Source organism: Ambystoma mexicanum, chromosome 14 (genome assembly GCF_040938575.1).
Source record: "Ambystoma mexicanum isolate Mex_15411 chromosome 14, UKY_AmexF1_1, whole genome shotgun sequence".
Taxonomy (NCBI): Eukaryota; Metazoa; Chordata; class Amphibia; order Caudata; family Ambystomatidae; genus Ambystoma; species Ambystoma mexicanum.
The window spans coordinates 3,417,984-3,431,164 of record NC_090940.1 but is presented as its reverse complement, the minus strand read 5'-3'; the positions used below and the strand labels follow the sequence as shown (position 1 = coordinate 3,431,164).

At 46.1% G+C, this 13,181-nt stretch overlaps 1 protein-coding gene across 2 annotated transcripts in view; it reads left to right on the top strand.

The window, feature by feature from the left end:
- Positions 1-13,181, top strand: part of LOC138527331 (receptor-interacting serine/threonine-protein kinase 2-like) — a 178,612-nt gene that overhangs the window by 65,073 nt on the left and 100,358 nt on the right. The window lies entirely within an intron of this gene.

Below are 13,181 nucleotides of genomic sequence, written 5' to 3'. Positions count from 1 at the left end.
CAATGACAATGAGTTGGTGTATGAATCCGGAGGAGTTGAAAAGTGTTCAACAAGACAGAGACGTTAATATCAGTGCAGAAAGGAGGAGAGGAAAACCTCTTTGGTTGTGAGATTATGTATTAGAGTAACTCTGTGTCATTGGAAGGGGGGAGATGTGTTGAGTCTACTTACTTACGCTTTTACATAAGTAAGCATGCATTGGGCAATGAATTATAATGTAACATAGTTCCGTATGTGGATCCAGACCAATCACAATGTTCTATTCATGTGTTTATTACAGTGTTCCACTGTGATGTATATGTGTTCTCAGAGTGTTATTATTTGTGGAGTTCTTTAATCTTCAGTTGGGTTCTGCCTTCAAGGGTGGTGCCTGCTGTCGCTTTGAGCTGAACTTAAATAAAGAAGTCTGAACTGCCCCAAGCTTTTACTTCACAGTATCTTTTCTGGATTCAGATCATCTGTACAATTTTAAATGCACCACTTTGCCTTCTGTAGATAAATCTTTTACTCTCCCTGGTTCCTCTCAGAAGACATCAGTAAACTGGATTATGAGGTCATCTAGATCTTGCTTCTAGTTATTACTAAGTTGGGTGGAATCAGAACTTTGTAACCAGAATCCTTGGGTAAGAAACAAGACAAAATGGTGGCATCAGACTCTGAAGGATATTCCCTCCACTCCTTTGAGAGGTTAATGTGATATTCCTGGGTTTTTAATTGGCGGTCAGAATGGGAAATGTAGTTATAGGGTCCTGCCTGCTCTAACACCTCATATGGTCCATGACTCTTGGATATCAATTTGTTCTCAGACATGAATACGAATACCTTTTTGACCTACTGAAAAAGATCTTTAAGAAACCTTAATTATATGAGGCTTTCCGTTGTTCCTGTGCCTTGACCATATGGGTTTGTACCAAAGACCTAACTACCGTCCTGTGCTTTTTAAGTCAGTTTGAGGTTTGGGAGATTGGGATTGGGGCTTCCTCCTGTTCTTTCCAGGTTTCTCTCAACATATCCAGGATATATCAGGGTTAACAGCCATAGAGTAATTCGAATGAGAATCCTGTAGAAGCGTGGGGGCGTGGGGGGTGTTCTTCCTAACAACAAATAAAGCCCAAGGTATAATTTGATCCCATTATAAGCCCATGGTATAATTTGATCCCACTTTCTGCCATCCTGTTCAATAACTTCTGCAATATGGTTTTCAAGGTCTTTCTACAAGGCCACCTCTCTGTGGATGATATATACTGAGGTTCTTAAAGTGGTAATATGCAACATTTGTTTCACTTACCCCATGAGTTTGCTCATAAATGTAGAGCCCTGATCTGTTAATATTTATTTGGGAAACCCTTCTTGTGATAAGAAAGGGACTAGGTGTTTTCAGATCTGTTGGGTGGAATTGGATCTCAGTGGGAAAGGGCTCTGGATAGCGAGTGGCATGATCTACTATTACCAAGATGTACTTGGTCCCTAATTTTATTGTTCAATGTCCACACCAATTCTTGAGGATGGAATTGTAATGATTGGAAGTGGCTGTAAGGGGACTGGTGGTATGTGGGTACATTTCTTTTGACAGATTGTACAAGACTGGTTGAAGTTTTTTTGAATGTTGGCATGAATTCCTGGCCAATAGAATTTACTGAGAATTTGGGCGCGCGTCTGTCTGTCCTAGATGGCCTCCTGTCAGATGGGAATGCGCTATTTCCAGAACTACTTGCTTATGACTTTTAGGGTTCTTACTAGGCCCTCTGAAGTAGTTTCTCCCCGGTACATTAGCCCTGCCTCAACAAACTTCTTTTCTTCCACTGCATTTGCGACTCCCAATTGTGTTTAGCATTTGATCTGTGCACCATTTGCTTTGCGTTGTTTTGCTGCCTCCATTCTAAAATCGAATTTAGCTGTGTCTAGTTCATACATTTCTGTACCACTTATCTGATGTAATTCTATTCCTTCTGGTTTGCACTTACTCTTTTTCTGGCTTCATCTACTAGGCCTTCTGGTGACTTTAGCTAGAACTGTGCTGTGCAGCTACTCCTCCTTCATTCCTTGTCTAAACATCTGCCGACCTAATGGCTCTCTCCATTTCTCCTATATTCTCTTAACTGCTACACTATCGCCTATCCCCCTTCTCTCTCAAAGTCTGGTAGGAAAAAGCACAAAAAAGACATCTTGAGTGCAAACCCTGGACTTCCCATTGCAGACACTTATGTCAGCGCTTCCTCTAGAGAAGTTTCACTGATATCCTCTTCTTTGTCCCCTCTCCAGATCTATGGACCCCCATCTCGTCTCCACTCGCTCTCCTTCAACATGCTCTTTCATTAACGGTGGCACCAGTCGGTTTCTCATCCTCGCGTTGCTTCGTTAAGGTCTATCACACTGGCACCATCCTGGTTTAGGGTACACAACCCAACCTCCTCCACTTTGACCGCATCCTGCCTTCTCTCATTAACTTCCTTCTCCTGCATCTCCCCTGTCTACTCTCTCTCTATCTCCTCTGACTGGGGTACCACGCCCTGTACTCCACCTCAGAAAACCTTCAGGGGCACAGACCTCCTCCACCTGGCAACTCTTTAACAGCCGCTCCTCTAATATCTGTCTCCTTGAAGACTTAGCCCTCGACATTCTCGCTCTTAGCGAAACTTGGATCAATGCCAGCTCAGTCACTGCCTTTGACTCCCTCCTCCCTGATGGCTTCAAGATCATCTTCAAGCCTTGACCTCATTGGTGGGGGGAGTTGCATTCATTTTCCCCGAGTGGGTTCCTCCTTCTGTCTTACCTACCCAGTCCTATTCTTCCTTTGAAAGCCTGATTTGCAAGTTGGTCATCTGTCCCATCTCCACCCTGACCATTGCTACCATTTACCTGCCTCCAGGCGCCACCACCCTCCTCTCTGAACAGGCTGACTTCTGCTCTTCTTTGCTTTCTTCCTCCTCTAACCCCATCCTCCTGGGTGACTTCAACATTTAACTGGACTCCCCTGGCTCTGCATCCATTCTTTTCACTAACCTCTGCACCAGGGCTGTAACGGTATACCTGTATACACACTGAACAAGGTCATTATGAGTAAATGACCGTTACCTTGTTTGGAACGGCATACCCATTGAAATGTTTTTGCAGTGCACTTCATAATGCATGCAATTGCAAGCAGGGCTGGCGCTGGGCTGGCGCTGGGCAGCGACCCTGTGACTGGAGGAGGCAGTTTGCCCAGGCCCAAGCTGCTTGGGTGTGACTGTTAGCTGAGTAGCGCTCCGTATGGGCTCCATAAAACCTCTCATTGAATTCAATAAATCGCAGCTCTTGTAATCCTGCACTCCCTGCGATGGGTGGCCCGTCCCCAGTGGATTCGCAAGGAGGCGCAGCACAAAGACAGCTGTTTTTTTTTATTTTATTTTTTTCCCTTCTGAACTGCAGCAGAGTCGAAAGTGATTTATGGTCGCCCGCGCTGTATTACAGGAAAGGGATCTCTGAGGCTGGCTCCTTCTCCTGAGCCAAATACATCTAGCCCATGCCGCCGGGAGGATTTCCCTTTTGCAATTGCACTGCCAGTTTCCCAAGCGTCACAGCTTGGCAGTGCAGACATCATGGCAGTTCTTATTCTTCAAGCACGCTGATTGCATTCATCGTGCTGTCTGTAACTGCATCAGTCAATACTGATGTATGTTAAGACGCCGATGCACTTCGTCTAACCGGGGTGAAACCACCAACGCAACTTTAATTACATTGCAGGAGTCGTGAGATAATATCTGCACATACATGAAGAGCAACCATTGAATGAAGTGAAATCACTATATGATTGGGTGCCCACTAATTGGTATGGGCCTTTTAATCAGTACTGATTCACACATTCATGTCGATCCGTGTAGATTGTAATGTCTGTTAGATCTAGACTCTATCACCTGTAAATGAAACAAGCCTACTATCCAGGCCCTCCAGCTTATAGCGATTTTAGCTGTTTGCTCTGCTGCGTGTTGTCATTGTGTCTGCTGTGGTGTGGATGCGTGCGTGCAAAGGGAAGGATGGTGCACACAAAAAGCAGTCAGGCTGCTTGTAGCGTTTGGGCCCATCACAAACCTTTTTCCATATTGGCTCTGCCGGTCTCCGGTGTGCTGAGCAACTTGTAGTGGAGGTCTGGTAACCTTTTGAGCGTCGTCCTGTTGACCCCATCTGTCACTTTTACATGCAAGGGGAAAGAGACCCGACGGACCTGAAAAGTTAATCTGGCCCTGAATTAGCATCTTTGTTGAGCAACCCCTTCCCAGTGTCGTCAAGCCCATTGATGACAATTTTTCTTTGCTTTTTCCTTCCTCTGTTCAAATGTTGCTCTCTTTTCACTGCTTTGCTTAACTGCTGCCTTTCCTCTTGGTGCCCTCTTCCTCTTTTAAACCCCTTTCACTTTTTGTTTTGCAGTTTCCTGTGTGCCCCTGTTCGGCAATCTGAGCCGTCACCTGCCTCCTTCCTCCTGCATCTATTCTGACACCACCTTCCCTCCCCCTTAGGTGCATATACTTTCACACCAGCATTGCATATGCTCAATCCCATTCACCCACACTCTATTCTCTCTCTGTTGCACACACTCTTGCAGCCTTGCATGCACTCTCACCCTCTCTTGCATGCTCTCTATCGCAGCTGCTGCATAGTGTGCACCCACTTGCTCTCACATCATCGCTACGGTCATATACCCTCCCTTGCACCCTTTGTTGCTTACACCGTGCCATGCCCCCTCCCAACTTACCATGGGCCACCACAGTATGACCACTGGCCCCGTCAATACTACCGTCCAGGGCTGCAGAGACCGTGCTGCCAACAGCAGCACCAGCTCAAATGCTGTCATCACCACCCATGGCCCAGTACAACAAGCAGTACTAACAGATACCACCAAACCCACCAATCAGGCTGTCACCACCGCTGGCTGCAGTGGCAGCCCCACAACCAACACCATCATCACAGATAATTCTGAGAGTGCAACCAACAACATAACCCAAGGCCTAAAAGGCATTGCCATGACCACCCACGGCATGAGCAGCACCACTGGTACACCGCCACTGTCCAGGGCAGTAGGGGCAGTGCCACACCCTAAACCACCCAGGACTACATGTCAGCAACAGCCCTACTCTCACCACCACTGCCCATGGCCCAGTGCAACCAACGCCACAATGCAGGGCCCAACGGACGACACCATTTGCACCCAACATGCCTTCAGAAGCAGTGCCATTGTCGCCAACCATGCCCTCAGTAGCAATTGGCCCTATTAACACCACCACCATTGGCTGCAGAGATGGCACCATCACCAATCAGGCTTACATAGGAAGCACCACTCCCAACAACACTGCCACGCATTCCCCCAGTATTAGCCCCATTAACACCTCTAGTTGGGATACAGAGACAGCATTGAAACAACTATCACCCTTGATAGAAGTGCAGACATCACCCAGCGCATACCATATAGCACCACCACCCATGTCTGGGTAGCAACATTAGCCACCCACCCCCAGCTCAGGTCCCTGTGCCAGAGTCCATATCGCCACCAAAAACCATAACCCAGGGCCTAACCGGCAGTGCCACCACCAGCCATGGTCTCAGCGGATACAGTGAGCAGCAGAGCCAGTTAAAAATGCCACAATAAATGCAGCACAAAATGTAGTTGTATGCTGCAAAATTTGCTTCGTTGTGCTGCATAATTTTACATTCATTGCTGCAATATCCTGCAGCGTCTACCGGCATGACATACAGTAACCTTGACTACTGTGATCCCCGGGTCCGTGCTTAGAAACCTCTGGTTGGGTATTAAGTGCGTTAAATCACTGATTACAATATACAGAGCGTCCATCGCTGGGAGCATTCAGCACCTTTCAATGTGCCATTTTGTTTTCAAACCGCAAATAACCTTTAGCTTGTGTGGCTGGAGAGTCTGGGGGGGTCAGCTAGGATTATGTGCTGTTAGAGGCAGGTGGGTTGTGTTAGCATTCGCTTTCTCTGGGGCTTTCGGAAGTGGTGTGAAAAAGACACACCATTTAAGTCTGTGTGTTCGGGTCGATGAAAGAGGCGATTGTGGTAATGTGAACTTATAGGCTATTCGATTTTTAAAGTTCAGGTTGCTTGTGGCATTTAGAAACTGTTTTATGTAAGAAGAACTAAGACAACGTCTTGGTGATGTTTTCTCATCGTGTCTTGTTGAAAATGTGACTTTTCCTGGCAAAATAATATTTCAAACAATGGTTATATACGTGTGTGGGGTATTCCGCAATAAATGAAGGTTATACCGTCAAAAGAATCAATGTTGTGACAGCCCTACTCTCAACGCAACCGGTGAGTCCATTGTCCGGTCTGTGATTCTGAATGCCTGCAACTGTTGCTTGGGCAAAATGAAGGTTACGTATAAGAAGATATGCTGTGAGAGAAAGTGAGCCTATGGTTTAGAATATTGACGCACAAATACTAAGTAAGAGTGGTCTGGCACTGCGGCTGTGCTCATTCGAAAGCCTCTGTGAAAGATTGTGAAGTGATGAAGACGGAAAGACGTGAAACGAGTGAACGCATAAAGGCGGATACATTTGAAAGGCGCAAACCAGCTCGTTTGATAGCGGCAGAGGGAAACTGGGAATGTAAAGTAAACTTTGGTGAAATTATGCAAGTACTAGATGCATTGCAAGGGGAAAGGAATGATTGGGAGAATCCTACAGTAAAATGTCGAAGTAAAGTCAGTCCTCAGATTTACAAAAGTCTTCCACAAGCAGCAAAAGACTCAAGCCCGATGGAGGGAGGTCTTATTAAAGAACTGTGAATCCAAGTGGTCCTGCGACTGGTCAAGCAAAATCCTGCGCACAGTCGAAAGTCTTCGATGTTGATACAGTAAAGAAAGTTTGTGTTAAAGTAGACAAATTGGTCTGACCACAGCAGAGGGAGACTGATTGAAGATTTTGTGTCAAAGTGGGATTGAGACTGGCAGAGGGGTATCCGGGGTGAATAGTAAATCACCTAAGAAAATTGTGAACTGTGAAATACAAGAGGAAAGAAACTTAGTTTGTTGCATCAGTCCCTCTGGAAGTGGAGACTGTGAATGGCAAAGAGACTTTGGCACAGAAGGCTGTGATGTGGAATTTTTGAATTACACCCTTGTGCTAGAGAAGCCAGAGACTGTGCTAATCTCGTGTGCCACCTTGCCCTGTGCTGAAAACATGGGGAAGGCAAGCCTTCTATAGCTTGAATATCCTGACCTATCATTTATTGAACACTTTTCTTTTGCTTAACATTATTTCCCACACTATTTTGTATTTAAAAGTAAGGATTGGGAATAGGTTTATTAGAATAGGCCCTTTTATTTTGACAAGATACCACTAGGACTGAGTTATTATTTGATGGTCGTAGCTTGCTCCCATCTTTAGATTTAGGATTAGATAGGCGTTTTCCAAACCCAATTTGAAATTAAATAAACACCCTTGAACTGTGATCACTTGTGTCTGACTTACTGTTGATGCCATGTCTTCCTTACAGCCCCCATTGGGATCCCTAAAAAATACACGTTGGTGTCTGTGTCCTTTTAGAGTAGAGAAGGTCAGAACTTGTGTTTTTTTTTTAAATCTATTTTTAATTATTTGCAGGTTGCAGTGTGCCCCTTAATTTCCCTGGCATCAGGTGATGGAGGTGTACACTGTGGTCTCCGACAAGGGCCACACATTAGTGGATACATTTGTCCAATCTGCTTCTTTCTCCTCCAACCTGCTCCAGATGCGCTCCTGCTCCTTTGCTAAATGCACCCCCATACACTTCTGCCAGGGCATCTCCTTACAATAGTCTGGCCATACCTCTGGTGGGGCCCTCTCTTAAGTGTGAGATCACACTGATTGGTTGGACTTGCTAGATCACAGCATTCTTGCTGCCACATTGGCCAAGCCTTTCCTCCTGAGGGCTGCAGACCAAGCCAATACACTGGCTGTCCACCATCTTGGATTCTTATTTAAGTGAAGCAGAAATGTTCAGAACCCTGTATTGTGCTTTTTGATCCCAAATTAACAAGGGGGTCCTGGGAGTCCCTCTGTCAGACATTAGTCCTGGTTACGAGAGACTTACCCAGAGTCTTAAGCTCACTATTTTTCACAGAGAAGAAATATCCCAAACATATCGGTCTTTGTCCTGCCCTGGGGCAGTCCTGTACCGAAATGCTAGGCAATTCTCCTCTGAACAAGAGTACCAACAGAAACCCCAGACACGTGTTTCGGTCTGGTTGGACCTCATCAGTAGGGTGGATCTGTGCCTGTCTAAGAATAGTGAGCAAGGGGTCCACGTCTGGATTCCCCTGATAACTTAGGGTGAGACCCAAAGTTACTTAAATATGCAAATTAACAAGGGGGGTCCTGGGAGTTTGAGAATTGCCTAGCATTTCGGTGCAGGACTGCCCCAGGGCAGGACAAAGACTGATATGTTTGGGATATTTCTTCTCTGTGAAAGATAGTGAGCTAAAGACTCTGGGTAAGTCTCTCGTAACCATGACTAATGTCTGGCAGAGAGACTCCCAGGACCCCCTTGTTAGTTTGCTTTTTGATCCCAGCCAGAAATGCACAATTGGAGCACTTTCCTTTTTGCGGTGACTCGCGCACACTTTCTTCCTCTCATGTTCCGTGGCATATCTGGGACTCGTGCCTGCATTTGCGTGAGCGGATACTACTTTGCAAGGGACTCTGGGAGAACTTCTCACCCACACCAAGGAATACTAACATGCAGATGACACCCAGTTTTACCTAAAGATCTATTACATCAACATCCATCAATTCAAGCACTGCCTGCCCCTCATCCAAGCCTAGATGGCAAAGCTCCTATCTTAAACTCAACCCTACAAAGACCAAATTACTTGTCCTAGGAGACACCACAAAGCATGCCCAAGACCATCATTGGCTGACTAAAACGAAGCTCGACTGAGTCACTCAACTTCAACCCAGTGCAGAATCTGTTTTGCGATCAATTGTGAACTTGCATTCAAAACGCACATTGCCAAGAAGACGCAAGCAGCGTAGTATTGGCCTACAATTCTTCCCAAAGAAGAAAATCAAGTCGTTAACCCGTGCCCCAAGTTTCCAAAATGCTGTCGAAGCACTGGCCATCTCCCAGAGCAGTGGCAACGCCCTACTCGCAGGAGTCCCAGTTGTGACCTTGCCCACTCTGAAGTTTGTCCCGCATGCTACAGCATGCCTCACCACAGGACTAAAAAAAAAAAAAACTTCAACCTCATCACCCAATCCTCAAAAAGCTGCCATGGTGACTGCTTCAAGCACTCATTATATTTAGGATTGCATGCGTCACCTACAAAGCAGTCGCAACCAAAACACCCCTCTACTTAACTGATAAACTGACCATCTCTTGAAGCACCACCAGAAGCCACAACATCACCAGGCTGGAAACAAAGAACTGCAAGAAGGGGGTGGGGGGGTAGAGAAACAAGCTGGGACAGTTTGCCATATGCAGGGCTGTGAAAGCCCTGGCTTTCTTTTTTATCACATAAAATGATATAGGTAATTCTGTTTCTAAAGGAGACGTCTACTGTTTGGACCCCCACCCTTTCATAAATGCTGCATGCCAAAACTATAGTGCACACATGTGCCTTTGTTGAGGCAGCCTCCTGGTGACCTTGGCACCAGCCCTGCAGTGGCACAGGGCAGGTTCAAAGGTCACTTGTACCTTCCTTCCTCTGCTGCATTACAAAGGCCCTGCAGGCAAATTTGCAGTTTTAATCTACTGCACCTTAGTTTACACACATAATAATTGTATACCTTAGTCTAGTGGTAAGTAAATCTTTAAATGTAAGCCATGCATGGTTGGGGCATGGTGACTAGAAGTGCTCACAATTATGCAGGCACAGCTATCTAATATCCTACCAGTGTTTAGCTCATGGGGCAGGATCCAGCTATGACAGCAAGGATGTCTATTCATGTCTGGTCCGACTCTCTTCACATCGGGTGTCTGGTCTGACTACCTCCACAGCTTCTATGTGGAACAATAGCCAGGCTGCTGCCGCTTGATCCCTTGCAGGAAGGACAGCCTCTTCCTTGTGGTGCACATGGACCCTCACCAGGAGATCTCCTGGGAAAACGGTACTCCAAAGGAAGCACTGACCTAACCAAGCCACTCTCATGCCAGGGTGCTGTCCACGGAGTCCCTTTTGAAATCAGCAGACACTGGAAGGGGCAGAGGTATAGTGGTGAAACTGAAGAGGTGGGCTGAGAGGGAGGCGCTCTGCCTTCTTGTTTTCTCTCAGGGCTCTCTCCAACTTACTGACGGCTCCCCACTTCTGCAGGACAAGGCACTCTGGGTACGATTTCAGAAGGCAAGGGTCACTTGTTAGAACAGGGATTGAATACATTACTGTTAAACGGGATATCATATTGTGCCTCCTTTATTGTATATATTGGCCTAAGCCCAGTCGCTCTGCGAAGAAATCCGCGTTGCAAAGTTCCGATCTTAGATCGACTTAGCCGTCATTTTAGGTCTATCTGCCATTTTGATTTCCACTCCAAAGTAAATCTGTGTTCTAAAATGGTGGACAGTGTTTCCCACTTGTAACTGAGTCGTCCTGACCTTTGTGTACAAGTTAACGCCTAAACTGTCAGTTGGCCGAATGTTTGGGTCGAGTAAGGAGACCTTGTCACATGTCTGACTTGTAGACAGAGGATTATGTGCGCCAACAAGTCTGATCCACGGACATACATCAAATACAATGCTGTCTAAATACAGAACGTGGACACTTGTTGAACTACATTGTATAAGGACATGTACTAAGGCTTAAATCCGAAGATACACTGTTGCCATTGTGACTTGTTGATGTACAAACTGAAAATAATCCATATAGTTCGACAAACTAGAAGTGAACTCGGCACAAACCCTAGACCGAGTATTATTAACCTGTAGGGGGGCTGGACAGAACGATCAGAACTGTATAAAAAGTGTAAATGTTTAGACGTCCAGTACCTCTCACTTCTCACACCGAAAGGGCTGGTATTTGCTGTGATGTACTGAGGGCCAGATAGCTATCTGATACTTTGTTTCTTTGTAAAATTGTACAGTTATAGAATAAAGATCTGCAAATCTTTATAAGCCTGTGTTTGGTGTATTTCCTTTTGGGGTACTCAGCCTCGATATTTCATTTTGCTTTTACATTACAGTAGGCTTTCTTTGGAACAACCCCCATGACATTTTGCCTTTAAGGTGAGGGGCACCCCATAATTCTCAAATTCATCTTTGGACTCTTATAGGGACAAGAAGGAACTGTTGGAAGCACATTCTGCTCTCAACCCCTCTGCCATAGAGATGAAGACCAAAGTCATCCAAGGCAGACGTGAGCTCTATCCCCAGCAAACCGTGGGGGTGAACTTCTGTGGATCAAGGCTTCTCTGCTGGCAGCACTGAAACCAGGACTCTGTTCACTGGAGGTGAAGGATCTATTGGTGCAAGCAAAGCTCTTTGAAGTGAGTGCAGAAAAGAACGACTCTCCTTGTCCTGGAGCCCCCCCCCTGGATTGTGATGATTCCAAACAATCCAGAAGCAGCTTGGAATCCTGTTCCAATGCCTCTAGACATCTTTGGGCTGGATCGACGCCCTTGATGCAATTTGAGCCGCCACAGGACCTGCATGCTGCTTTTGGTACTCTGGACATCTTTGAGCCATCCAGATGCTGGTATGACCCATTGAAGCGGATCAACTTGTCTGAACCCCATTGCAGTCTCTGCATCATGGAAGCAACTATTCAAGCACTGATTTGAATGCTGGAAGCCAATGACTCGCCATCTCAAATACCTACCTGACCCGGCAAAGCCATTCTCTCCCCGTTGATTCGTCCACTGCCCCGAACCGTTGGAAGCTATCATGAATGCTGACTCGACCCAACAGAAGCCTGCACCTTCGAACTGGCTCGACGCTGACTGCCAGTGGACATGCATTGACTTGAATGTCTCGATACTGGCCCGACAGTGACAAAAGTACCTGAAGTCCAGCTCTGTGTAGTTGAGCGCCACAGACCAGAATTAAATACTGTAGAGGCCCTGGCCCCCTGGCCCTATGCGTGGGAACATGGTGATTATTAATTTCCCTTTGTCTAGATTGGTCTTTAAAGACCTTTCCTTGAACAGTGACACTGTTTCCAATGTATTGCCTGGAGCCTCCTGCTCAAGTTTTCGCGCCTTGAAACACTTGTGTATAGGCGTGTTATAAATGCCATATCATATCATATCATATCATGGACCCAGAGTGTCCTTTTCAAAGCCTGCATGCTCTGGTTCTTTTACAGTGGTGGATTTTTTTTAGTGTTTTCTAATTATCTTATGTGCATTTTATTGTTCAATTTAAAAACCTATAAATATTTTTTTTTGTTGAACATTCTTTTATTTTGAACCATTGTACTTTAGTTAGGGTTGCTATTGTTAGCGCTCACCCCCATTAAGATATAGCCTGCCCTCAGCCTGCGCTACCCCATAAGACGAAGGAGGTATATCTTTCGGGCTGTGCTCGTTTCACCTTTATGATTCGGGTCACTGCCGGTTTGGTAGTAGCGTGGGGCCGTTTAACCAGTACTCATCCCTGTACTCCTACAAAGCGGTAGTCATTTAATCACACACGCCATGTCTCTGGAACAGGTTAGCCATGCAGATAAGACCAGCACAATCAATCCTACACTTCAGGAAGGACCTCAAGACCCTGCTCTTCAAAGAACATGTCACCCATTTTTGACCCCTTCTCGTAATCCGTCCCTTGCTCCCCCTACTCATCCTAGGCCCACTGCTACCCCTGCACGCTTCTTGTAACCATTGGCTGCGTCCCCCTTGTACAGCCCCCTGTTGCTTCCCAGCTAGGTTTCCGCTTTATAAATCCAATACATGAGTGTGGTGCTAGGAAAGCCATCCAAGTTATTGGACTGTGGGCTAGTTTGAGTGCATGTGAGTGGCACAATTCTGGCATCAATAGCCCCATCCTTACGGGCACTAGGTCTTTATCCTGGACTTGGTGGAAGTCTTTGGGGTATGATAGTTTGTGATTATGGCTCCTGGTGAGAATGGTTCCCAGGTTCTCCATGTAGAGGTAAGTGGGTGGAATCTGACAGGACTCCAGTAGAGTGTAGGTGGTGAGCTGTCTGCTATTTCCAAGGGAATACCAGATATCCCGAGTGTCCATTCTCTGGAATGCTGAGGTGCAGCTCCTGCTTG